Source organism: Schistocerca gregaria, chromosome 9, assembly GCF_023897955.1.
Source record: "Schistocerca gregaria isolate iqSchGreg1 chromosome 9, iqSchGreg1.2, whole genome shotgun sequence".
In the NCBI taxonomy this organism is placed as follows: domain Eukaryota; kingdom Metazoa; phylum Arthropoda; class Insecta; order Orthoptera; family Acrididae; genus Schistocerca; species Schistocerca gregaria.
The window spans coordinates 110,493,806-110,518,629 of NC_064928.1; positions in this window are offsets into that span (position 1 = coordinate 110,493,806).

Here is a 24,824-nt window from a genome sequence, read left to right on the forward strand (position 1 = left end):
TACCCTCACCACCGAGGACAACGTACTGGGTTCTATTACTTAAGAAGTTTTCGAGCCACTCACATACTTGCGAACCAGTCCCATATGCTCGTACCTTAGTTAGGAGTCTGCAGTGGGGCACCGAGTCAAATGCTTTCCGGAAGTCAAGGAATATGGCATCCGTCTGATACCCTTCATCCATGGTTTGCAAGATATCATGTGAAAAAAGGGCTAGTTGCGTTTCGCAGGAGCGATGCTTTCTAAAGCCGTGCTGATGCATGGACAGCAACTTCTCAGTCTCAAGGAAATTCATTATATTCGAACTGAGAATGTGTTCGAGAATCCTGCAACAAACCGATGTTAAGGATATTGGTCTGTACGTTTGAGGATCCGTCCTTCTACCCTTCTTATATACAGGCGTCACCTGCGCTTTTTTCCAGTCGCTCGGGGCTTTACGTTTGCCAAAGATTCGCGATAAATGCAAACTAAGTAAGGAGCCAATGCAGTAGAGTACTCTCTGTAAAACCGAATTGGAATCCCATTAGGACCTGGCGATTTATTTATTTTCAACCCATTCAGCTGCTTCACAACCCCAGGGATGTCTATCACTATGTCCTCCTTACGGGAATCTGTACGAGACTCAAACGGCGGTATGTTTGTACGGTCCTCCTGCGTGAAAGATTTCTCAAATGCTAAATTTAAAATTTCAGCTTTCGTTTTGCTGTCTTCCGTTGCCAGGCCAGACTGATCAGTGAGTGACTGGATGGAAGCCTTCGACCCGCTTGAATTTAAGTGATTAAAGAAGAAAACGTAATAACGCAGCAAAAGTAGCAGGCGAAAGGAAATACAAACGTCTAAAAAATAAGACTGACATGAAGTGGAAAATGGCTAAGCAGGATTGGTTAGAGCATAAATGTAAGCGTTGGAAAATATATTTCGAAGTCAGATACTAGGCCTGGGGGGGGGGGGGGGGGGGGAGGGATGGGGGAGAGGGAGGAACTTGAAGGCAATATTACAGAATTCGAAGACGATGTATATAAAGATGAGATGTGAAATAAGATACTACGAGCAGAATTTGACAGAGCACTGAAAGAGCTATGTCGAAATTAGGCTCCGCGAGTACACGACATTCCGCCAGAACTACTACGAGCCTTGGTGGAGCTAGCCATGACAAAACTCTTCCGTCTGGTGTGCAACTTGTATGCAAAATACTAAGGGACTGAATGGAAGCCTTAAATCCGATTAGTGATTGTACATAAGACCATTATTTGCACGGGTTCTCTACCAGATCTTATGCTAAGGTGTGACGGCAGTAGTTATATGCTTCAAGCATAGATCTTTTCACGGTCGCGCGAATCTCTACTAACGTTCGCTTGTCGTCATTTGTGCTTTCCCTTTTGAACCGACAGTGCAACAGCCTCTGCTTCCTCAGCATCCTCCATGATGGGTCTTTTCCATCTTTTATCCACTTACTAGGCGCATAACTACCCAGATCCCGATTTACAACCTGCTTAAACTTAGCCCATACTTCCTCTACATCCATTTTACTGAAACTAAGTGGTGCCAGTTCACTGAGTGAGATGTTAATAACTGCTTAGCTGTCCTATCTAACAGAAATACTCTCCTAGCCTTCTTGAATGATTTATTAACTTTCGTAATCATAGCTTCTATTGTGACATCGTGATTGCTAATCCCCGTATCTTTACTGACATTATCGATAAGGTACGGCCTATTTGTACCTACAAGGTCTAAGATAGTTCCATTGCATGTGAGCTGCAGAAGACAGTTTTCAGACAACGTGTTCAAAAGTATTTCGCATGACTGTCTGTCTGTATCCCCCGCAATGAATCCATTGATATACCAGTCTATACTCGGCAGGTTAAAGTCGCCTCCAACTAGTATTGCATGATATTGGTACCGTAGATTTCCTTAGAATGACTTTATACTGTCACAGGAGATTCGTGTGGCCAGTAAAAACATGTTATAGGCGACCAGATAAGTCCACTGTCACAATCAACTTCGACCTCACTAAGGACAATATTTTTGTCAACTGCAATGGCCTCTAACCTGTCTTTCCGATATAAGTTCCACGACTCGCAAAATATCTCAGAGCTTTTCAGTTTGGGTTTCAGCCAGCTTTCGTTTCCATGAATAATTTGAGCGCGAGAACTTTCCTCGTTTGCGAGTAATAGACGAAAGAATGATTAGGAATTTCGCGTGATGGTCTACAGATTTTAATACAGAAGTGGTAATTAAGGTGTTGCGGCAGTGTAATTCTCACGTGCGCCAGGATGTGTGTTCGAGTCTCATGAGGTACGTCGAGGTTTTTTAATTTCGTCGAAATAACTTATAGTTATTATTCAATTAACTGGTTTAAACGTAATTTTTGTTATTTTTATTCCTTTGTCACGTCATTTTAATCAGTGCATTAACTGCTTCAATTGCTCTGATTTTTTTCTTCCTATCATTCTTTTTTCCACTTGGAATCTTTGTGAATGTCAATTTCATTATTTTTAATTATCTATCATAATATCTAAACGGTTGAAAATGCTGATTTATTGGTTAAAAAGCAAAAGACAAAATAAATTACTTATACTGACTGTGTAATGGTGTCAAAAACAAGATCTACATTTTTTTGGATGGAAATCGTTAATAAACATTTAAAACATTAATTCTTATCGCACTATGCACAAAATAACGTAGATGAAACTTTAAACAGAAGAGTAGATGATAAGTAAAATGAAATTCCAGCGAAATGAGGAGTATAAATAACGAATGCACTGTCACGGACTAGAATATAGAATGATAAAAGTGAATAAATAAAATCAGTGAATAATTATAATTAAATTCACATGCACAAAGAATCCAAGAAAAATGACAGCATATCAAATAGCTAATACACAGCTAAAAACGAGGTAACAAAGGAATAGAAATAAAAAATTACAATTAAACCCGTTAATTGAACAAAAATAACGATCAAAGTCATTCCGATAAAGATTAAAATGTAAAAAATTTGATGTGCTTGACGAAATTCCAACCCACAACCTTTGATGTCTGAGGACCACGTGATAATTACGCTACAGCAGCTTTCTGATTAAGGTTACTGTAGAGCACCACGTAAAAATTCCGAGACTTCTTTTCGTCGATTGTTCACAAACGACGGTCCACCAGGGTGAACGCCTCCAGGGTGTCATACCTTGGACCTTGATATACTTCACCATATAGATGGTTCCAAAAAGTCGATCCCACCGTTGGGCACCTCTCCTTGTTAGTTTTAGCTATAGCGAGTAATCGTACACCAGTACACGATATCGAAAAAGGGCGCTGATGACGTCAACAGTTATCCATCCATCGGTCCAGTTTCCCGAGCAAACCAGCTCCTCAGCGCTCGCGTCACACATTACCTCACTTCAGCTGAAACGTTATAAAAGTCGCAATACTCCTAGCTGCCACAATATGGTGGCAGTGGCACTGATATCGGAGCATTCTGCCCGCGACCGACATCGGCTCCGGTTTTTTTTTTTCCCCGTATCAGTTAATTTTCTTCGATCGCATGCACCATAGCATGCAAAACATGAATTGTGAAAAATTTTGGCGTCCTGAGGTTGTTAAATATCAGAACAGGGATATGTATCGGAATCTGATCTGAAGTTGCAACTGTATTGGAAACCTCAGGCGTCTAACAACATAGAAATCTGCTAATAAGTGAACATTACCTTATATTACATTATGCATGTGCTGTGACTGTGTAGCCATTTCAGCCCCACGTCTCTACTTAGTGCACCAAGATATCTGTAGCAAAGGCAAAAGTCTGCATCAGACATTTTAACCGAGACTATTACGTTAAAAGATTATATGTTCAAGTAAGACAAGTGGAGTGTGTTAATTTTTATACTTAAAACTACTGTAGTCGTGGTTGTTGTTGTTCCTATGGCAGTAGGGTGGTGATTTTGTTATTAGATGTCGCTTACAGATGTGGAATACGTTTTCCACTTTTCAGTGCTTTATGTTTTCATAGTATTTTGTTCTAAAATTTAGATTAGTATTTCACACACGTCCTGAATAAGTTACTGAAGCTTAATTGACAACCGCCTCTTTCGCTGAATTTAGGGTAGCTGAGGGTAAATCCCTGCGAGGCGTAAAAAATAGCACCGAGTTTTTGAATAGACTGCCGTCGATTCAGGAGTTGACCACCAGGTGTCAGGTTTGTTTATTGTTCCACGAAAGTTCGTCCCGACTGGTCGCTGTAGAGGTGAGCAAATGAGGGAACCCTGTTTCTACTACCTGCATGTAACTTTTTTGATCTTTTGCTTAAACATTGTGTAATGTATGGTCCGAAAAGAAGAATCAGCGAATTACTTACTCGTTGACACTGCTGCATTTAAACATTACGCGGAAATAATTTATTCCACTTGGTTCCCAAAATCAGTACTTGTGCATTCGTCAAAAAATTATGAAAAGGGGGCAAATCCCCCACAAGTGTTTTAGGGTAAACCGTGGCAGCTCCAACAAGATGGTGACAATTCTTCAATGATGAACCCCGCAAAAGATTATACTCAAAACACACTGAGCGAGATTATTTCTCTTGAAGATACAATTCCGCTGTCTAAAATAAAGGTTTGGGGGAAAATTTCCTGGAGAACAATTGAAATCTGTGCTTCTAACGTCGACACTCAGCGAGGAATGAAAGGAAGGAGAATGTACAGGAAAAGGAAAGCTTACTACGGAGGAGGAAAGGCGTCCCAAAGAAATAAATGAGCGTGCTGCAGAAACAAAACGACGTAAACTGGATTTAATTACATCAGTGGTAAAAAAGGGAGAAAAGGGACAAAAAAGCAGGTTGATTATTTTTCAGATTCAGATTCAGTCTTCTCAAATTCGAAGTAGAAGACTTCTCCAAGAGAGAATCAGAGGACCTAACAACGTACACTGTTTACTGGATACCTAGATAGCTTAGCATCAGCAATTTAACTTTTTCAGGTTTCATGGAGAAGAAAGTTTTATTTTTGTACAAGTACTTTTAAGCATTATGTTCAAGTTTACACATATTTCCGTTAAATATTGGGTTGAGCAACTCGGCTGTAAAACAGCAACGTTACATAGGGTTATTTCAAGAGTTTTTATTAAGCAGTCACCCCTTTTTATCTGTGTTTATCTCAAATGGAGTAAAGACCCGCACTATGGGGCTTTATCCCATTTCATGGGGAAAGACCCCGTAATTTTTGTTTTAGATTGTTTATTTCTCTGTAATTAATAATCATACAGATGTGGAATTTGGATAGGTTATAGGTAACAATCCAGCCTATAATTTCAATTTGAAACTACGGGGAAATCTTCCCCTTACTGACCACAATATCAACCAGAAAACTGCGGTGCTTTACTGCCACCTACCCCATTTGTAGTTTTGCAGAGTGTTTGCAGTTTTGCTTTCAGTATCACCTCCAGTCGTCTCGAGTATGTTATAGAACTTTCCCCTGTTCATCTCATATATTAAATTGTTGGGTCTTAAGCCATACTGATGTGGGCTAAGGCCGACGCCCCTCCTGTCTGACTTTGGCCGATTGCAGAGGAGCCTCTCCTGTACCTTAGCCAAAGAGTTCAAGTCGCAAATGGACCTGTAAGTCTTTTGCCAACTCACTGATATTAAACTTCGAAAACAGTCACTATATGCAATTCAGAACCTGTAAGAGGTTACCACCCAGCATATGCATAAAGTATGAAGAAGAGCAGATAGGTTGACAGTCTTAAATTCCTGGGATTACAACTTGATAATAAATTGAGTTGGGAGGAGCACACCACAGAACTGCGGAAACGCCTTAACAAATCTGCATTTGCAATTCGCGTGTTAGCAGACGTAGGCGACATAAGAATGAAAAAGCTTGCATACTTTCATTCCATAATGTCATATGGTATAATATTTTGGGGTAACTCTTCAAGTCAAACAAAAGTTTTCAGAGTCCAAAAGCGTGTAATACGTATTATTTGTGGAGTAAATCCACGGACGTCCTGTAGAAACCTCTTCAAAGAACTGGGTATACTAACTACTGCCTCTCAGTACATTTACTCCTCAATGAAATTTGTCCTAAATAATATATCTCTTTTTCCAACCAACAGCTCAGTTCACACATACAATACCAGGAACAAAAATGATCTGCACAAGGACTTAAAAGCACTTACTTTAGTTCAAAAAGGAGTCCACCACTCAGGAACACTCATCTTCAATAATTTGCCAGCAAACATAAAAAAATTAGCTACAAATAAAGATCTGATTAAAAGGAGCCTGAAAGACTTGCTAGTGGCCAACTCCTTCTACTCCATTGACGAATTTTTTAACAGAAACAAACGATGTATTGTATATATTCATACTGTTAGTATTGTTACTTCAGCTTAAAAAAAATTGACATATTCCACATCCACGAGGATCTCCTCAACACGGATCTATGAAACGAAAAACTAATCTAATTGACCTGTAAGTCTGGGTACGTTGGGTACCCATCCTTTTATTTCTTGACGATTCCTACATTTGCAGTTTTCCTTGGGATCCTACCTTCCAGTGACGCTCTTAGAGTAGGGGTGATCAATGTATTTCTGAGTGATTCAGGGTGTATGCCATGTAAACCGGATGTCTTCTTATTCTTTAATTATTTAATTGCTATGCTATCTGTCCTTGAGGCACAGTAACTGCGCCACTGCCGTAAGTGCCATCCATTTGCCTAAGTAAGTCTGTGAGTCTGGAGGATATCCTGATTGTATTTAACTCTCATGATCCGTCTAAAACAACGTAAAGAAGTTAAAAAATTAAGTGTCAAGAATACGATACGCAAGCTAAAATGGAAAGCCCCTGATGAGAGAAACGTAACGTTCCTCTCAATACAAAATATTTGATCAAGTGAATATCCGCAACTGAAGAACCTACTTACTCTACAAATAACATTTTAATTGTTTGCATGTCGATACGAAGCAGGTTGATAATCTTGATAAGAATTCAGCGTGGTGCAGAGATTGGCAACTTGCTCTAAATGTTCAAAAACGTAAATTTTGCACTTCACAAAACGAAAAAATGTAGTATCCTGTGATTATAATGTCAATGAGTCACTGTAGGAATCGGCCCTCCTATACAAATACTTGGATGTAACACTTTGTAAGGATATGATATGGAATGACCACATAGGTTCAGTCGTGTGTAAAGCAGCTGATATTTTTCGGTTTGTTGATAGAATACTGGGAACGTGCAATCAGTCTACAAAGGAGATTGCTTACTAGTCACTCATGTGACCAGTTCTAGAATACTGCTCAAGTGTGTGAGATCCGTACCAGATAGATTAACATTATACACGACTGTGCTTAAACTGACACACAATATTTTTTTTTAGCGCAACGCAGTCTAACTTTCAATAATCCCTACAAAAAATGGCCCTGACTAACACTAACCTATTCCTTTCACAAATCACTTACCTCACAAAAATCTTCGTTACTCGAACTACTGCGATACAGCGAACGCTATATTGCAGGGGATATTGAAGGGTATACAGAGAAGGGTAGCACAGATGGTCACAGCTTTATTTAATCCGAGGGAGAGTGTCACAGAGATACAGAAGGAATTGAACTGTAAGACACTTGAAGATAGACGTAAGCTATCACGAGAAAGTCTATTCGCAAAAGTTTCAAGAACTGGCTTCAAATTATCACTTTAGGAATTACTACAATCCCCTAAACATCGCTCACATAGAGATCGTGAGGATAATATTACAAAAATAACTGCACGCACAGAGGCCTTCAATCATTATACCAGCGCTCCATACGTGAATGGAACAGGAATAAATCCAAACAACTGTTACAATGGGATGTACCCTCTGCCATACACCTCACGGTGCTTTGCAGAGAATAGATGTTGATGTAGAATATGCGAGGGCACTGGTCACAGCAGTAATATGCGAATTCTACATTCCAGCTTATTCCATGTTTTCCAGATTTCGCTCCGTCAACAGTTTCATGACAATGATTTTCAAAACCGGTTACGTACTACAGTGCTGACAACTGAGTCACAGCCACCAGCCATTTTATGGGATACCTATTAGGAAAAATTTGTTTTCATATTGATCACTAGAGCAGCGGCAAATACACATATCCGGATTCAAAATGGCTCTAAGCACTATGGCACTTAACATCTGAGGTCATCAGTCCCCTAGAAATATTTAAACCTAACTAAGGACACCATGCACATCCATGCCCGAGACAGGATTCGAACCCGCGACCGTAGCATCAGCGTGGTTCCGGACTGAAGCGCCTAAAACAGCTCGGCCACAGCGGCCGGCATATCCGTATTAATAGGGACTGTTGACTTATATGTCTAGCGACAAGTATCGCCAAGTTAACAAGGTTGTTCTTGACGGTGGCGGTCAGTCACACTGTTGTTGTTGTTGTTGTTGTTGTTGTTGTTGTTGTGGTCTTCACTCCTGAGTCTGGTTTGATGCAGCTCTCCATGCTACTCTATCCTATGCAAGCTTCTTCATCTCCCAGTACTTACTGCAACCTACATCCTTCTGAATCTTTTTAGTGTATTCATCTCTTGGTCTCCCTCTACGATTTTTACGCTCCACGTTGCCACCCCCCCCCCCCAAATGCTAAATTAGTGATCCCTTGATGCCTCAGAACGTGTCCTACCAACCGGTCCCTTCTTCTTGTCAAGTTGTACCACAAACCCTGTAAGTAGGCTGTTTAGGTTCTTATATGGGTAACGCCACGTAGCGCTCTGTATGAAAATAACTGACTGTGCTGTGTGACGTCTGTGGCTGGTTGGCATTGTTGTAATACTCGCCATTGTAGTATTGGGCAGCTGGATGTTAACAGCACGTAGCATTGCGCAGTTGGAGGTCAGCCGCCAGCAGTGGTGAATGTGGGGACAGAAATGGCGGAGTTTTGAAATTTGTAAGACTGGATGTCATCAACTTCTATACATATACTTTTGAACACTATTAAGGTAAGTACATTGTTTGTTCTCTATCAAAATCTTTCTTTTGCTAACTATGTCTATCAGAAGTTAGTGCCTTCAGTAGTTTGAATCTTTTATTTAGCTGGCAGTAGTGGCGCTCGCTGTATTGCAGTAGTTCGAGTAACGAAGATTTTTGTGAGGTAAGTGATTTGTGAAACGTATAGGTTAATGTCAGTCAGAGCCATTCTTTTGTTGGGATTATTGAAAATCAGATTGTGTTGCGCTAAAAAAAAATATTGTGTGTCAGTTTAAGCACAGTCGTGTATGATTTTTCAAAGGGGACGTATCAACTCCTCTTCTCCTCAATTCTATTGAATACCTCCTCATTAGTTATGTGATCTACCCATCTAATCTTCAGCATTCTTCTGTAGCACCACATTTCGAAAGCTCCTATTCTCTTCTTGTACCAACTATTTATCGTCCATGTTTCACTTCCATACATGGCTACACTCCATACAAATACTTTCAGAAACGACTTCCTGACACTTAAATCTATACTCGATGTTAACAAATTTCTCTTCCTCAGAAACGCTTTCCTTGCCATTGCCAGTCTATATTTTATATCCTTTCTACTTCAACCATCATCAGTTACTTTGCTCCCCAAATAGCAAAACTCATTTACTACTTTACGTGTCTCATTTCCTAATCTAATTCTCTCAGCATCACCCGACTTAATTCGACTACATTCCATTATCCTCGTTTTGCTTTTGTTGACGTTCATCTTATATCCTCCCTTCAAGACACTGTCTATTCCTTTCAACTGCTCTTCCAAGTCCTTTGCTGTCTCTGACAGAATCACAACGTCATCGGCGAATCTTAAAGTTTTTATTTCTTCTCCATGGATTTTGATACTACTCCGAATTTTTCTTTTGTTTCCTTTACTGTTTGCTCAATATACAGATTGAATAACATCGGGGACAGCCTACAACCCTGTCTCACTCTCTTCTCAACCGCTGCTTCCCTTTCATGTCCTTCGACACATAACTGCCATCTGGTTTCTGTACAAATTGTAAATAGCCTTTCCCTTCCTGGCTTTTACCCCTTTCAGGTCAGGTCAGTATTGCCTCACGTGTTCCCATATTTCTACGGAATCCAAACTGATCTTCCCCGAGGTCGGCTTCTACTACTTTTTCCATTCGTCTGTAAAGAATTCGCGTTAGTATTATGCAGCCGTGACTTATTAAACTGATTGTTCGGTAATTGTCACCTCTGTCAATATCTGCTTTTTTTGGATTGGGATTATTATATTCTTCTTGAAGTCTGAGGGTATTTCGCCTGTTTCATACATCTTGTTCACCAGATGGTAGAGTTTTGTCAGGACTGGCTCTCCCAAGGCTGTCAGTAGTTCCAATTGAATGTTGTCTACTGCTGGGGCCTTGTTTCGACTCAGGTCTTTCAGTGCTCTGTCAAACTCTTCACGCAGTACCATATCTCACATTTCATATTCATCTACATCCTCTTCCATTTCCATAATATTGTCCTCAAGTACATCGACCTTATATAGCCCCTCTATATACTCTTTCCACCTTTCTGATTTCCCTTCTTTGCTTAAAACTGGGTTTGCATCTGAGCTCTTGATGTTCATACAAGTGGTTCTCTTTTCTCCAAACGTTTCTTTAATTTTCCTGTAGGCAGTATCTGTCTTACCCCTAGTGAGATAAGCCTCTACATCCTTACATTTGTTCTCTATCCACCCCTGTTTAGCCATTTTGCACTTCCTGTCGATGTCATTTTTGCCTGCTTCATTTAATGCATTTTTATATTTTTTCCTTTCATCAATTAAATTCAATATTTCTTCTGTTACCCAAGGATTTCTACTAGCCCTCGTCTTTTTACCTACTTGATCTTCTGCTGCCTTCACTACTTCATCCCTCAGAGCTGCCCATTCTTCTTCTACTGTATTTCGTTCCCCCATTTGTGACAATTGTTCCCTTATGCTCTCCCTGAAACTCTGTATAACCTCTGGTTTAATCAGTTTGTCCAGGTCCCATCTCCTTAGATTCCCACCCACTAGGTGTTCAGAACGGCGCCACCAACGGCCACCACACGTCAGCGTCAGAGGTCGTCCGACGACATCTGCCGACAACTTACTGCGTCCCATCTCCTTGGACAGTTTTTGGCGGGATGGTTGCTGTGAAACATCTGTGCTTGGAGACAAGTCTTTTGCCTTTTGCTACTGAAACGAAGCCAAATCCCTGTCTCTAAACGAAAGTGTCGTGTACTGTACACTCTTTCCTCAATGGTTGGCACTACCTGTGGTATCACGCATGAGCGTCATAGCAATGTAACTGCAAGTTTCTGTGAGACACAGATAGTGGTCGTGCCGTACCTGGCGGACCCAATGCAGCGTACCCTGTAGCAGCGCCATATAACGACAGTCCCTGCTTCCGCAATGAAGGATGGCTGCCACTTTGCAACGTGATGCTACACAGACACTGCCTGCTCGGGGCTCTGTCTTCATAGTGATCTTCCGTACGATGATTGCTCCGGTGCAACTCTTCTCGCTCATCTATCCTGCGCAAAACTTTTCGTCTCTGGATAACTACTGCAATGTATCCATTTAATCTTCAGTATTGCTCTGGAGTCCGCAGCTCGTGGTCTTGCGGTAGCGTTCTCGCTTCCCGCGCACAGGGTCCCTGGTTCGATTCCCTGACCGAGGGATTTTTCCTGCCTCGAGACGACTGGGTGTTGTCTCCCGCATCGTCCCCTACGCTCCTCGGAGTATGGGAACTCATCATCATCATTGTTCTTTAGCGCCGTATTTCAAACTTCTTATTCTCTTCTTGTCCAAACAGTTTATCGTCCACGTTGCACTTCCGGACAAATACCTCCAAAAAAAGATTCGGTATACTTAAACTCATATTCCTCTTTTACAGAAACACTTTTCTTACCATCGTCAGTCTGCATTTTGTAACCTCTCTACACAGGCGTCACTAAAGTCATGAGATAGCGATACAATGAAATTTTCACTCTACAGCGGAGCGTACGCTGATATAAAACTTCCTGGCAGATTAAAACTGTGTGCCGGACCGAGACTCGAACTCGGGACCTTTGCCTTTCGCGGGCAAGTGCTCTACCAACTGAGCTAACCAAGACTCACATCCCGTCCTCAAAGCTTTGATTCCGCCAGTACCTCGTCTCCTACCTTCCAAGCTTCACAGAAGCAAAGGTCCCGAGTTCGAGTCTCGGTCCGGCACACAGTTTTAATCTGCCAGGAAGTTTCATGGGATAGCCATATCAACATACGAAAACGGCGGTAGTATAGCGTACACAAAGTATGAAAGAGCAGTGCATTGGCGGAACTGCCATTTGTATTCGAGTGATTCATAGGAAAAAGTTTCCGGCTTGATTATGGCCGCACAACAGATATTAATAAAGTGGGTTTGAACGATAGCTAGAGGTAGACATATGGAACAGTCCATAACTGAAATCGTTAGGGAATTCTGTGTCAAGAGTGTACTGAGAATATAAAATCTCACACGTCTTTGCTAGTTCTCGGGGCTCAATTCGAACCATGATTCATTACTGAAGACAGTTCTACTCCAGTCAATGAGACTCCGGTCCAAATGCGTGTCTGTAGACGCGACGGGATACCAAACTCACTGTCACCCTCCATAAGGTCCAACAACGAGGAGTCATGGTCTGGGATGTTACTTCGTTTCATAGCGGGACACTTTTGGTTGTCTTCGCGCTGCCTTGGCCATCAGGGTCGCCGGGTATCACCCCAATTCAGGACGTTTGGAGCATTACAGGCAGCGCCCACCTGCCAGCCCGAGTTTCTGTCGACCTGACGCGCCAACAGTACAGAATTTAGCACGGTATCCCTCAGGAGGGTATCCAACAAGTATCAGTCAGTGCAAAGCCGAATAACTACTTGCATAAGGTCCAGAGGTCGGCCAACTCGTTACTGACTTGTTCAATTTGTGAACCTCTTTCTCTTGAATAAATGGTTCAACTTCCGGTGAAGGTGCGGGCCATGGTATGGTGCTTCGACGACCAATCCACCTGTCATGAAATATGCTATTCAAAACCGCTTCAACCGCACGCGAGCTATGTGCTGGATATCCATCATGTTGGAAGTACATCGCCATTCTGTCTTGCATTGAAACATCTTGTAGTAAAATCGGTAGAACATTACGTAGGAAGTCAGCATACACTGCACCATTTAGATTGCCATGGGTACAATGGGGGGCCAATTACCTTTCCTCCCATAATGCCGCACCATACATTAATCCGCCAAGGTCGCTGATGTTCCACTTGTCGCAGCCGTCGGGGATTTTCCGTTGCCCAATAGTGCATATTATGCCAGTTTACGTTCCAACAATGACGCTTCATCGCTAAATACAGGGTGATTCAAAAAGAATACCAAAACTTTAAAAATGTGTATTTTATGAAAGAAACATAATATAACCTTCTGTTATACATCATTACAAAGAGTATTTAAAAAGGTTTTTTTTTCACTCAAAAACAAGTTCAGAGATGTTCAATATGGCCCCCTCCAGACACTCGAGCAATATCAACCCGATACTCCAACTCGTTCCACACTCTCTGTAGCATATCAGGCATAACAGTTTGGATAGCTGCTGTTATTTCTCGTTTCAAATCATCAATGGTGGCTGGGAGAGGTGGCCGAAACACCATATCCTTAACATACCCCCATAAGAAAAAATCGCAGGGGTGTAAGATCAGGGCTTCTTGGAGGCCAGTGATGAAGTGCTCTGTCACGGGCTGCCTGGCGGCCGATCCATCGCCTCGGGTAGTTGACGTTCAGGTAGTTACGGACAGATAAGTGCCAATATGGTGGCGCTCCATCCTGCTGAAATATGAATTGTTGTGCTTCTTGTTCGAGCTGAGGGAACAGCCAATTCTCTAAAATCTCCAGATACTGTAGTCCAGTTACAGTAGCACCTTCGAAGAAAAAGGGACCAAAAACAGTATTGGTTGAAATGGCACAGAAAACGTTCACCTTAGGCGAGTCATGTTCATACTGAGTTGTTTCCCATGGATTCTCAGTGCCCCATATACAGACATTGTGACGGTTGACTTTCCCGTTAGTGTGGAAAGTTGCTTCATCACTAAACACAATCTTTGAAACGAAAGATTCATCTATTGCCATTTGAGCAAGGATAAAATCACAGAAATCGATTCTTTTAATCTTATCAGCTGCAGACAGTGCTTGAACCAATTTCAGACGATAAGGTTTCATAACCAATCTTTTTCGTAGGACTCTCCATACAGTTGATTGTGGAATTTGCAGCTCTCTGCCAGCTCTGCGAGTCGATTTTCCTGGGCTGCGAACAAATGCTTGCTGGATGCGTGCTACATTTTCATCACTCGTTCTCGGCCGTCCAGAACTTTTCCCTTTTCACAAACACCCATTCTCTGTAAACTGTTTATACCAACGTTTAATACACCACCTATCAGGAGGTTTAACACCATACTTCGTTCGAAATGCACGCTGAACAACTGTCGTCGATTCACTTCTGCCGTACTCAATAACACAAAAAGCTTTCTGTTGAGCGGTCGCCATCTTAGCATCAACTGACGCTGACGCCTAGTCAACAGCGCCTCAAGCGAACAAATGTACAACTAAATGAAACTTTATAGCTCCCTTAATTCACCGACAGATAGTGCTTAGCTCTGCCTTTTGTCGTTGCAGAGTTTTAAATTGCTAAAGTTGTGGTATTCTTTTTTAATCACCCTGTAGAACGCTTGCAAAAAATCTGTCTTTGTCCCGTAATTTCTCTTGTGCCCAGTAGCAGAACTGTACAAGACGTTCAAAGTCGTCGACATGCAATTCCTGAATAGAAATATGGTACGGGTACAATCGATGTTGATATAGCATTCTCAACTCTGACGTTTTTGAGATTCCCGATTCTGGTGTAGTTTGTCTGTTACTGATGTGCGGATTAGCCGCAACAGCAGCTTAAACACTTACTTGGGCATCATCATTTGTTGCAGGTCGTAGTTGACGTTTCACATGTGGCTGAGCACTTCCTGTTTCCTTAAATAACGTAACTATCCGGCGAACGGTCCGGACACTTCGATGATGTCGTCCAGGATACCGAGCAGCATACACAGCACACGCCTGTTGGGCATTTTGATCACAATAGCCATACATCAACACGATATCGAACTTCTCGGCAATTCGAAAACAGTCCATTTTAACACGGGTAATGTATCACGAAGCAAATACCGTCCCCACTAGCGGAATCTTACGTGATACCACGTACTTATACATTGGTGACCATTACATCGCCATCTATCACAAAGCGAAAAAACTGGTCCATCTAAAACATTCATATTTCTTTACATGCTATACGAACATGTAATAAAAAGTGGGGGTCCTATTTAAAACAACGCAGTTGATATCCATTTGACCTATGGCAGCTGGCGCAGTGGTTAGCACCCTGGACTCGCATTCGGGAGGACGACGGTTCAATCCCGTGTCCGTCTATCCTGAGTTAGGTTTTCCGTGGTTTCCGTAAATCGCTGCAGGCAAATGCCGGGGTGGTTCCTTTGAAAGGGCACCGCCGACTTCCTTCTCCGTCCTTCCCTAATCCGACGAGACCGATGACCTCGCTGTTTGGTCTCTTCCCACAAACAATCCAATCCAAACCTACGGCAGTGCCATCTAGCATGCCAACCATAGCGCCATCTGGTTTCCCCCTTCAAGCTAGTCGAGTTTAGTTCTTTGTAGTTTTTTCGTTTGATGCTTATTTCGTGAGATATTTGGCCCAGTCACTATCCATGGACCACCCTGTATACTGACGGTTCGAGACATCATTGACTGGATGCCACTTGTTGGCGTTGCAGGCAAATTATGATTTAGGAAAAATATGTAAGGAATATAAGTGCCAGAAATTTCTATTAATCGTTGAGAACAGTATATTGAACAACATAACATCAACATTTACTTCATTTGCATAATATTTATAATTATAACTACATCAACATTTACTTCATTTGCATAATATTTATAATTATAACTACTGCAAAAAAGTATGTTTTAGGTTGGTTAGTACTTCCAAGTACTTGTGGCACAAACCAGCCATTATTGTTCACAATCCCTGGGCAAGAGATCAGGTGGTGACGTAAAAAGGTTGGTCTATAGTGACAGGCACAGTCCACTTCCCAGCGTAGCCACGAACCGCGCAGAAAACATCTAATAGTAAATTGTTGCGCAGGTCACACCAATATTCAAGAAAGGTAGTAGGAGTAATCCAAAAAAATGTTCAAATGTGTGTCAAATCTTATGGGAGTTAACTGCTAAGGTCATCAGTCCCTAAGCTTACACACTACTTAACCTAAATTATCCTAAGTACATACACACACACCCATGCCCGAGGGAGGACTCTAACCTCTGCCAGGACCAGCCGCACAGTCCATGACTGCAGCGCCTTAGACCGCTCGGCTAATTCCACGGGCAGGAGTAATCCACTAAATTACAGGCCCATATCGTTGACGTCGATATGCAGCAGGATTCTGAGACCTATATTGCGTTCGAAAAGTATGAATTACCTCGAAGAAAACGGTCTATTGACAACCTGGGTTTAGGAAACATTGTTCCTGTGAAACACAACTAGCTCTTTATTCACAGGAAGTGTTGAGTACTACTGACAAGGTATTTCAGATCGATTCCGTATTTCTGAATTTCCGGAAGGCTTTTGACACTGTACCACACAAGCGGCTCGTAGTGAAATTGCTTGCTTACGGAATATCGCCTCAGTTATGTGACTGGATTTGTGATTTCCTGTCAGAGGGATCACAGTTCGCAGTAATTGACGAAAAGTCAATTTCTGGCGTTCCCCAAGGCAGTGTTATAGGCCCTTTGGTATTCCTTATGTATATATACGATTTGGGAGACAATATGAGCAGCCATCTTTGGTTGTTTGCAGATGACGCTGTCGTTTATCGACTAATGAAGTCACCAGAAGACCAAAACAAACTCCAAAACGATTTAGAAAAGGTAATGCGAATGGTGCGAAAAATGGCAGTTGACCCTAAATAACGAAAAGTGTTAGGTTATCCACATGAGTGCTAAAACTTTGGTTTCACGATAAATCAGTCTAATCAAAAAGCCGTAAATTCTACTAAACACCTACGTATTGCAATTACGAACAACTTGAATTGGAAGGAATACATAGAAAATATTGTGGGGAAGGCTAACCAAAGACTGCGTTTTATTGGCAGGATACTTGGAAAATGTAACAGATCTAAGGAGACTGCCTGCATTTCGCTTGTCCGTCCTCTTTTAGAATACTGCTGCACGGTGTGGGATCCTTACCAGATAGGACTGACAGAGTACATCGAAAAAGTTCAAAGAAAGACAGCACGTTCTGTATTATCGCGAAATATGGGAGGGAGTGTCACCGAAATAAAACAGGATTTGGGTTGGACATCAGCCCCCCCCCCCCCCATGAACCATGGACCTTGCCGTTGATGGGGATGCTTGCGTGCCTCAGCGATACAGATACCCGTGCCGTAGGTGCAACCACAACGGAGGGGTATCTGTAGAGAGGCCAGACAAACGTGTGGTTCCTGAAGAGGGGCAGCAGCCTTTTCAGTAGTTGTAGGGGCAACAGTCTGGATGATTACCTGATCTGGCCTTGTAACACCAACCAAAACGGACTTGCTGTTTTGGTACTGAGAACGGCTGAAAGCAAAGGGAAACTACAGCCTTAATTTTTACCGAGGGCATGCAGCTTTACTGTATGGTTAAATGATGATGGCGTCCTCTTGGGTAAAATATTCCAGAGGTAAAAATAGTCCCCCATTCGCAACTCCGGGCGGGGACTACTCAAGAGGACGTCGTTAAAGGAGAAAGAAAACTGGCATTCGACGGATCCGAGCGTGGAATGTCAGATCCCTTAATCGGGTGTAGGTTAGAAAATTTAAAATGGGAAATGGATAGGTTAGATATAGTGGGAATTAGTGAAGTTTGGTGTCAGGAGGAACAAGACTTCTGGTCAGGTGAATACGGAGTTACAAATACAAAATCAAATAGGGGTAATGCAGGAGTAGGTTTAATAATGAATAAAAAAAATAGGAGTGCGGGTAAGCTACTACAAACAGCATAGTGATTGTATTATAGTGGCCAAGATAGACATGAAGCCCATGCCTACTGCAGTAGTACAAGTTTATATGCCAACTAGCTCTGCAAATGACGAAGAAATTGAAGAAATGTATGATGAGTTAAAAGAAATTATTCAGGTAGTGAAGGGAGATGAAAATTTAATAGTCATGGGTGACTGGAATTCCACAGTAGGAAAAGGGAGAGAAGGAAACATAGTAGGTGAATATGGATTGGGGCATAAGAATCATAAAAGAAGGTTGTATACATGGAAGAATCCTGGAGATACTAAAAGGTATCAGATAGATTATATAATGGTAAGACAGAGATTTAGGAACCAGGTTTTAAATTGTAGGACATTTCCAGGGGCAGATGTGGACTCTGAACAGAATCTATTGGTTATGAACTGTAGATTAAAACTGAAGAAATTGCAAAAAAGGTGGGAATTTAAGGAGATGGGACATGGATAAACTAAAAGAACCAGAGGTTGTACTGAGTTTCAGGGAGAGCATAAGTGAACAATTGACAGGAATGGGGGAAAGAAATACAGTAGAAGACGAATGGGTAGCTCTGAGGGATGTAGTAGTGAAGGCAGCAGAGTATCAAGTAGTAAAAAGACGAGGGCTAGTAGAAATCCTTGGGTAACAGAAGAAATGTTGAATTTAATCGATGAAAGGAGAAAATATAAAAATGCAGTAAATGAAGCAGGCGAAAAGGAATACAATCGTCTCAAAATTGAGATCGACAGGAAGTCAAAATGGCTAAGGCTAGAGGACAAATGTAAGGATGTAAAGGCTTATCTCACTAGGGGTAAGATGGATACAGCCAACAGGAAAATTAAAGAGACCTTTGGAGAAAAGAGAGCCATTTGTATGAATATCAAGAGCTCAGTTGGAAACCCAGTTCTAAACAAAGAGGGGAAATCAGAAAGGTGGAAGGAGTGTATAGAGGGTCTATACAAGGGCGATGTACTTGAGGACAATATTATGGAAATGGAAGAGGATATAGATGAAGATGAAATGGGAGATACGATACTGCGTACAATTTGACAGAGCACTGAAAGACCTGAGTCGAAACAAGGCCCCAGGAGTAGACAACATCCCGTTAGAACTACTGACGGCCTTGGGAGAGCCAGTCCTGACAAAACTCTACCATCTGGTGAGCAAGATGTACGAGACATCCCAAAAAAAGCAGGTGTTGACAGATGTGAAAATTGACGAACTATCAGTTTAATAAGCCACAGCTGGAAAATACTAACGCGAATTATTTACAGACGAATGGAAAAACTGGTAGAAGCCGACCTCGGGGAAGATCAGTTTGGATTCCGTAGAAATGTTGGAACACGTGAGGCAATGCTGACCTTACGACTTATCTTTGAAGAAAGATTAAGGAAGGGCAAACCTACGTTTCTAGCATTTGTAGACTTAGAGAAAGCTTTTGACAATGTTGACTGGAATACTCTCTTTCAAATTCTAAAGGTGGCAGGGGTCAAATCCAGGGAGCGAAAGGCTATTTGCAATCTGTACAGAAACCAGATGGCAGTAATAAGAGTCGAGGGGCATCAATGGGAAGCATTGGCTGGGAAGGGAGTGAGACAGGGTTGTAGCCTATCCCCGATGTTATTCAATTTGTATATTGAGCAAGCAGTAAAGGAAACAAAAGTAAAATTTGGAGTAGGTATTAGAATCCAGGGAGAAGAAATAAAAACTTTGAGGTTCGCTGATGACATTGTAATTCTGTCAGAGACAGCAAGGGACTTGTAAGGGCAGTTGAACGGAATGGACAGTGTCTTGAAAGGAGGATATAAGATAAACATCAACAAAAGTAAAACGAGGATAATGGAATGTTGTCGAATGAAATCGGGTGATGATAGATGTCTACAAGGAAACACCGACGACTCCCGAAGACATCAAATACAATAAAAAACAAGCCTGTTCTGCGTTAAGTTCAGGTGAAACTCAATGTTCAGTATTATCTGAGGGCAGTCGATTCGGTATGTCTATGAGCGTTTGGCGTCATTGGCCGGGAGGCTCCTTGCGGGGCATGTCCTGCTGCCTTGGTGCAGGTCTTATAACATTCGACGTCACGCTGGGCGACCTGTGCGCCGGATGGGGATGGAATGATGACGAAGATAGGACAACATCCAGTCCCTGAGCGGAGAAAATCCCCGACACAGCCGTAATCGAACCCGAGCCCAAAAGATGTCAATCCGTCACGCTGACCACTCAGCTGTCGGGGCGGACATCATGTGACGAAATGGGCATGATATATACACACGAACCGTACCAGAGGCATGTGCTTGCTTATATCTGCTCCGGTATTATTTGTGTCACCTCTTCCCTTGATGGCAGAACAGCGGTTTCTGGCGCTCTTATGATGTTAGAATTTGATCGCATTCCACAAATGATCGTCTGGATATTCACATCACAGTCATCTAGAATTTAGCAAAAACCGCAACTCGATATAGTGGTACGCTCTCTAACAAAAATAGCTTGGGACCCAAAACTCACCATCAGTGGCTATTTAAATTATTCGAATTAGAATTCTCAGTGACTGGTAGAACCGCCACATGGTTGCATTGATTTACAGGTAGTTTGTATATACCAGGCAAATGGGGTATATAAGAGACATAAACAGAGTCAGATGTTGAGTGATCACTGTAGATGGAAAGACCTCGTGTGGGACAGTGTCGTTAGCACCAGCCAGAATTTGAAGGGGGCTGCACTGTGGGTCTCCACTTGGCTGGCTGGTCGATTCGTGAAGTATCGAGATTTGTGGGGCAATCAGATGTGACACTGGACTGATGTTTGACAACGTGGGAGCGTGAGGGACGCTTATTCCTCGTCAAGAGTCCAGTCGACCAAGTTGGACAACTACAAGGAGGGTCGCCATATACTGCACAAAGCACATAATAACTCCTTCACATCTGCGCCTCCCATCCGAGAAGTACCAATGGACTCCCTAGAACATTCCAGGTCATCCAACAACACTGATCGGAGACTATCAGTAGCTACACTTCTGAATTACCATCCCATTCGCAGATTGCTGTTACCATCACAGCGGAGACGGCTGCATTTGGCGTGTTGCCGTCACTAGAAAGCATGGAGTGATGATTAACGTCGTCGTATTGCGTTCAGCTACGAATCGCTGTGCAACAATACCCTGAATGACCAATGTCGGCGAGCACTGTGACGACCTGGTGGAAGGTCTCGTTCTTCTTATGTTTTGGAGCGATAGGATGTTACAGGGTGTTTCAAAAATGACCGGTATATTTGAAACGGCAATAAAAACTAAACGAGCAGCGATATAAATACACCATTTGTTGCAATATGCTTGGGACAACAGTACATTTTCAGGCGGACAAACTTTCGAAATTACAGTAGTTACAATTTTCAACAACAGATGGCTCTGCAAGTGATATGAAAGATATAGAAGACAACGCAGTCTGTAGGTGCGCCATTCTGTACGTCGTCTTTCTGCTGTAAGCGTGTGCTGTTCACAACGTGCAAGTGTGCTGTGGACAACATGGTTTATTCCTTAGAACAGAGGATTTTTCTGGTGTTGTAATTCCACCGCATAGAACACAGTGTTGTTGCAACAAGACGAAGTTTTCAACGGAGGTTTAATGTAACCAAAGGACCGAAAAGCGATACAATAAAGGATGTGTTTAAAAAATTTCAACGGACTGGGAACGTGACGGATGAACGTGCTGGAAAGGTAGGGCGACCACATACGGCAACCACAGAGGGCAACGCGCAGCTAGTGCAGCAGGTGATCCAACAGTGGCCTCGGGTTTCCGTTCGCCGTGTTGCAGCTGCGGTCCAAATGACGTCAACGTCCACGTATCGTCTCATGCGCCAGAGATTACACCTCTACCCATACAAAATTCAAACGCGGCAACCCCTCAGCGCCGCTACCATTGCTACACGAGAGACATTCGCTAACGATATAGTGCATAGGATTGATGACGGCGATATGCATGTGGGCAGCATTTGGTTTACTGACGAAGCTTATTTTTACCTGGACGGCTTCGTCAATAAACAGAACTGGCGCATATGGGGAACCGGAAAGCCCCATGTTGTTGTCCCATCGTCTCTGCATCCTCAAAAAGTACTGGTCTGGGCCGCCATTTCTTCCAAAGGAATCATTGGCCCATTTTTCAGATCCGAAACGATTACAGCATCACGCTATCTGGACATTCTTCGTGAATTTGTGGCGGTGCAAATTGCCTTAGACGACACTGCGAACACCTCGTGGTTTATGCAAGAAGGTGCCCGGCCACATCGCAGGGCCGACGTCTTTAATTTCCTGAATGAATATTTCGATGATCGTGTGATTGCTTTGGGCTATCCGAAACATACAGGAGGCGGCGTGGATTGGCCTCCCTATTCGCCAGACATGAACCCCTGTGACTTCTTTCTGTGGGGACACTTGAAAGATCAGGTGTACCGCCAGAATCCAGAAACAATTGAACAGCTGAAGCACTACATCTCATCTGCATGTGAAGCCATTCCGCCAGACACGTTGTCAAAGGTTTCGGGTAATTTCATTCAGAGACTACGCCATATTATTGCTACGCATGGTGGATATGTGGAAAATATCGTACTATAGAGTTTCCCAGACTGCAGCGCCATCTGTTGTTGACAATTGTAACTACTCTAATTTCGAAAGTTTGTCTGCCTGAAAATGTACTGTTGTCCCAAGCATATTGCAACAAACGGTGTATTTCTGTCGCTGCTCGTTTAGTTTGTATTGCCGTTTCAAATATACCGGTCATTTTTGAAACACCCTGTACTTCACGCGTCATAGTGTGGGCAGCCATCGAGTATGATTACAGGTCACCGCTGGTACAGACTGAGAGAACTCTGAATGAAAGTCATGGACTTTCTTTTTTTTTTAATTTACACCTCAAGTTCCGTAGGACCAAATTGAGGAGCATATCTCCAAGGTCATAGTAAATGTCAGTACATGAACTTACAACATAAAAGTAATAACAGATAAAAACAAATGTTCATGAACCTGAAAAAAAGTCAGTCCATAAGTTTAAGTAAAAGCTATCAGCAATACAATAAGAATCAGCTTAATTTTTCAAGGAACTCCTCGACAGAATAGAAGGAGTGACCCATGAGGAAACTCTTCAGTTTTGATTTGAAAGAGCGTGGAATACTGATAAGATTTTTGAATTCGAGTGGCAGCTTATTGAAAATGGATGCAGCAGTATATTGCACACCTTTTTGCACAAGAGTTAAGGAAGTCCGATCCAAATGGAGGTTTGATTTCTGCTGAGTATTAACCGAGTGAAAGCTGCTTATTCTTGGAAATAAGCTAATATTGGTAACAAGAAACGACAATAAGAAGTATACATATTGAGAGGCCATTGTAAAAATACCCAGACTCGTGAACAGAGATCGACAAGACGTTCGTGAACTCACACCACTTATTGTCCGATCCGCCAGTTTCTGAGCCAAAAATATCCTTCTAGAATGGGAAGAGTTACCCCAAAACATAATACCATACGACATAAGTGAACGAAAATAAGCAAAATAAACTAATTTACGTGTCGAAATATCACTAACTTTTGATACCGTTCGAATAGTGAAAATGGCAGTATTAAGTCTTTGAACAAGATCCTGAACGTGGGCTTTCCACGACAGCTTACTATCTATCTGAAAACCTAGAAATTTGAACTGTCCAGTTTCTCTAATCATATGCCCGTTTTGTGAGATTAAAACGTCAGGTTTTGTTGAATTGTCTGTAAAAACTGAGCCTTACTGTGATTTAACGTTAGTTTATTTTCTACAAGCCATGAACTGAGGTCATGTACTGCCCTACTTGAAACCGAGTCAATGCTGAACACAACATCCTTTACTACCAAGCTAGTGTCATCAGCAAACAGAAATATTTTAGAGTTACCCATAATACTAGAGGGCATATAATTTATATAAATAAGGAACAGTAGCGGCCCCAACGCTGATCCCTGGGGCACCCCCCCCCCTCCCCACACTTGACTGAACCTCACTCAGATCCCACATCACAGCCGTTATCAACATTGTGAATAATGACCTTTTGCTGCCTGTTGTTAAAGTAAGAGGTGAACCAATTGTGAGCTAGTCCCCTTATTCCGTAATGGTCCAACTTCTGGAGCAATATTGTAAGATCTGCACCCCCATGTGGTACCTGTCGTGCGACATTGTCGTCGTGCCATTTTTCAGCAGGACAATGCTCGTCCACGGCGGGTGTCAATATGAACTATCTATATGATGTTGCCGTTCTCCAATATTCCGCAAAATCCTCTGATATTCCGCCGACAGAATAGGTGTGGAACCAGCTCGGAATCAATTCTGCCCCAGAGCCAATATCCAGGATACCAGGAGTCACAACAGTTGCGGGCCGACTTGCCTCACGTGAGGCAACAACTGCTTTATGACACCCTTCCCAATCAAATCAGTGCACGCATCCAGGACAGGCAGAATGCAACGTCCTATTAGCAATTCGACAAATGTTGCCAAATTCTTTGTCAATCTGATTCGATTTTGTCATCAGTTAAATTGCACCACATAGCCTCTCAACCCGTTGCTTCATTTCATCTCCTTCTCGTCTGTGCGTATCCTTTTTGTGAGGCGGTGTATTTACTTGTTCTGGATACGATGGGGAGGGCTGTTTAGCTACCTTATATTACACGTCTTTAATTTGAGCCCCGAGTTTCTCCCGCTGTATACAATGTTCAGATAACTTACGGGAACACAGCCGGGTGATATCGTCAAACGCCGATATTTCGAC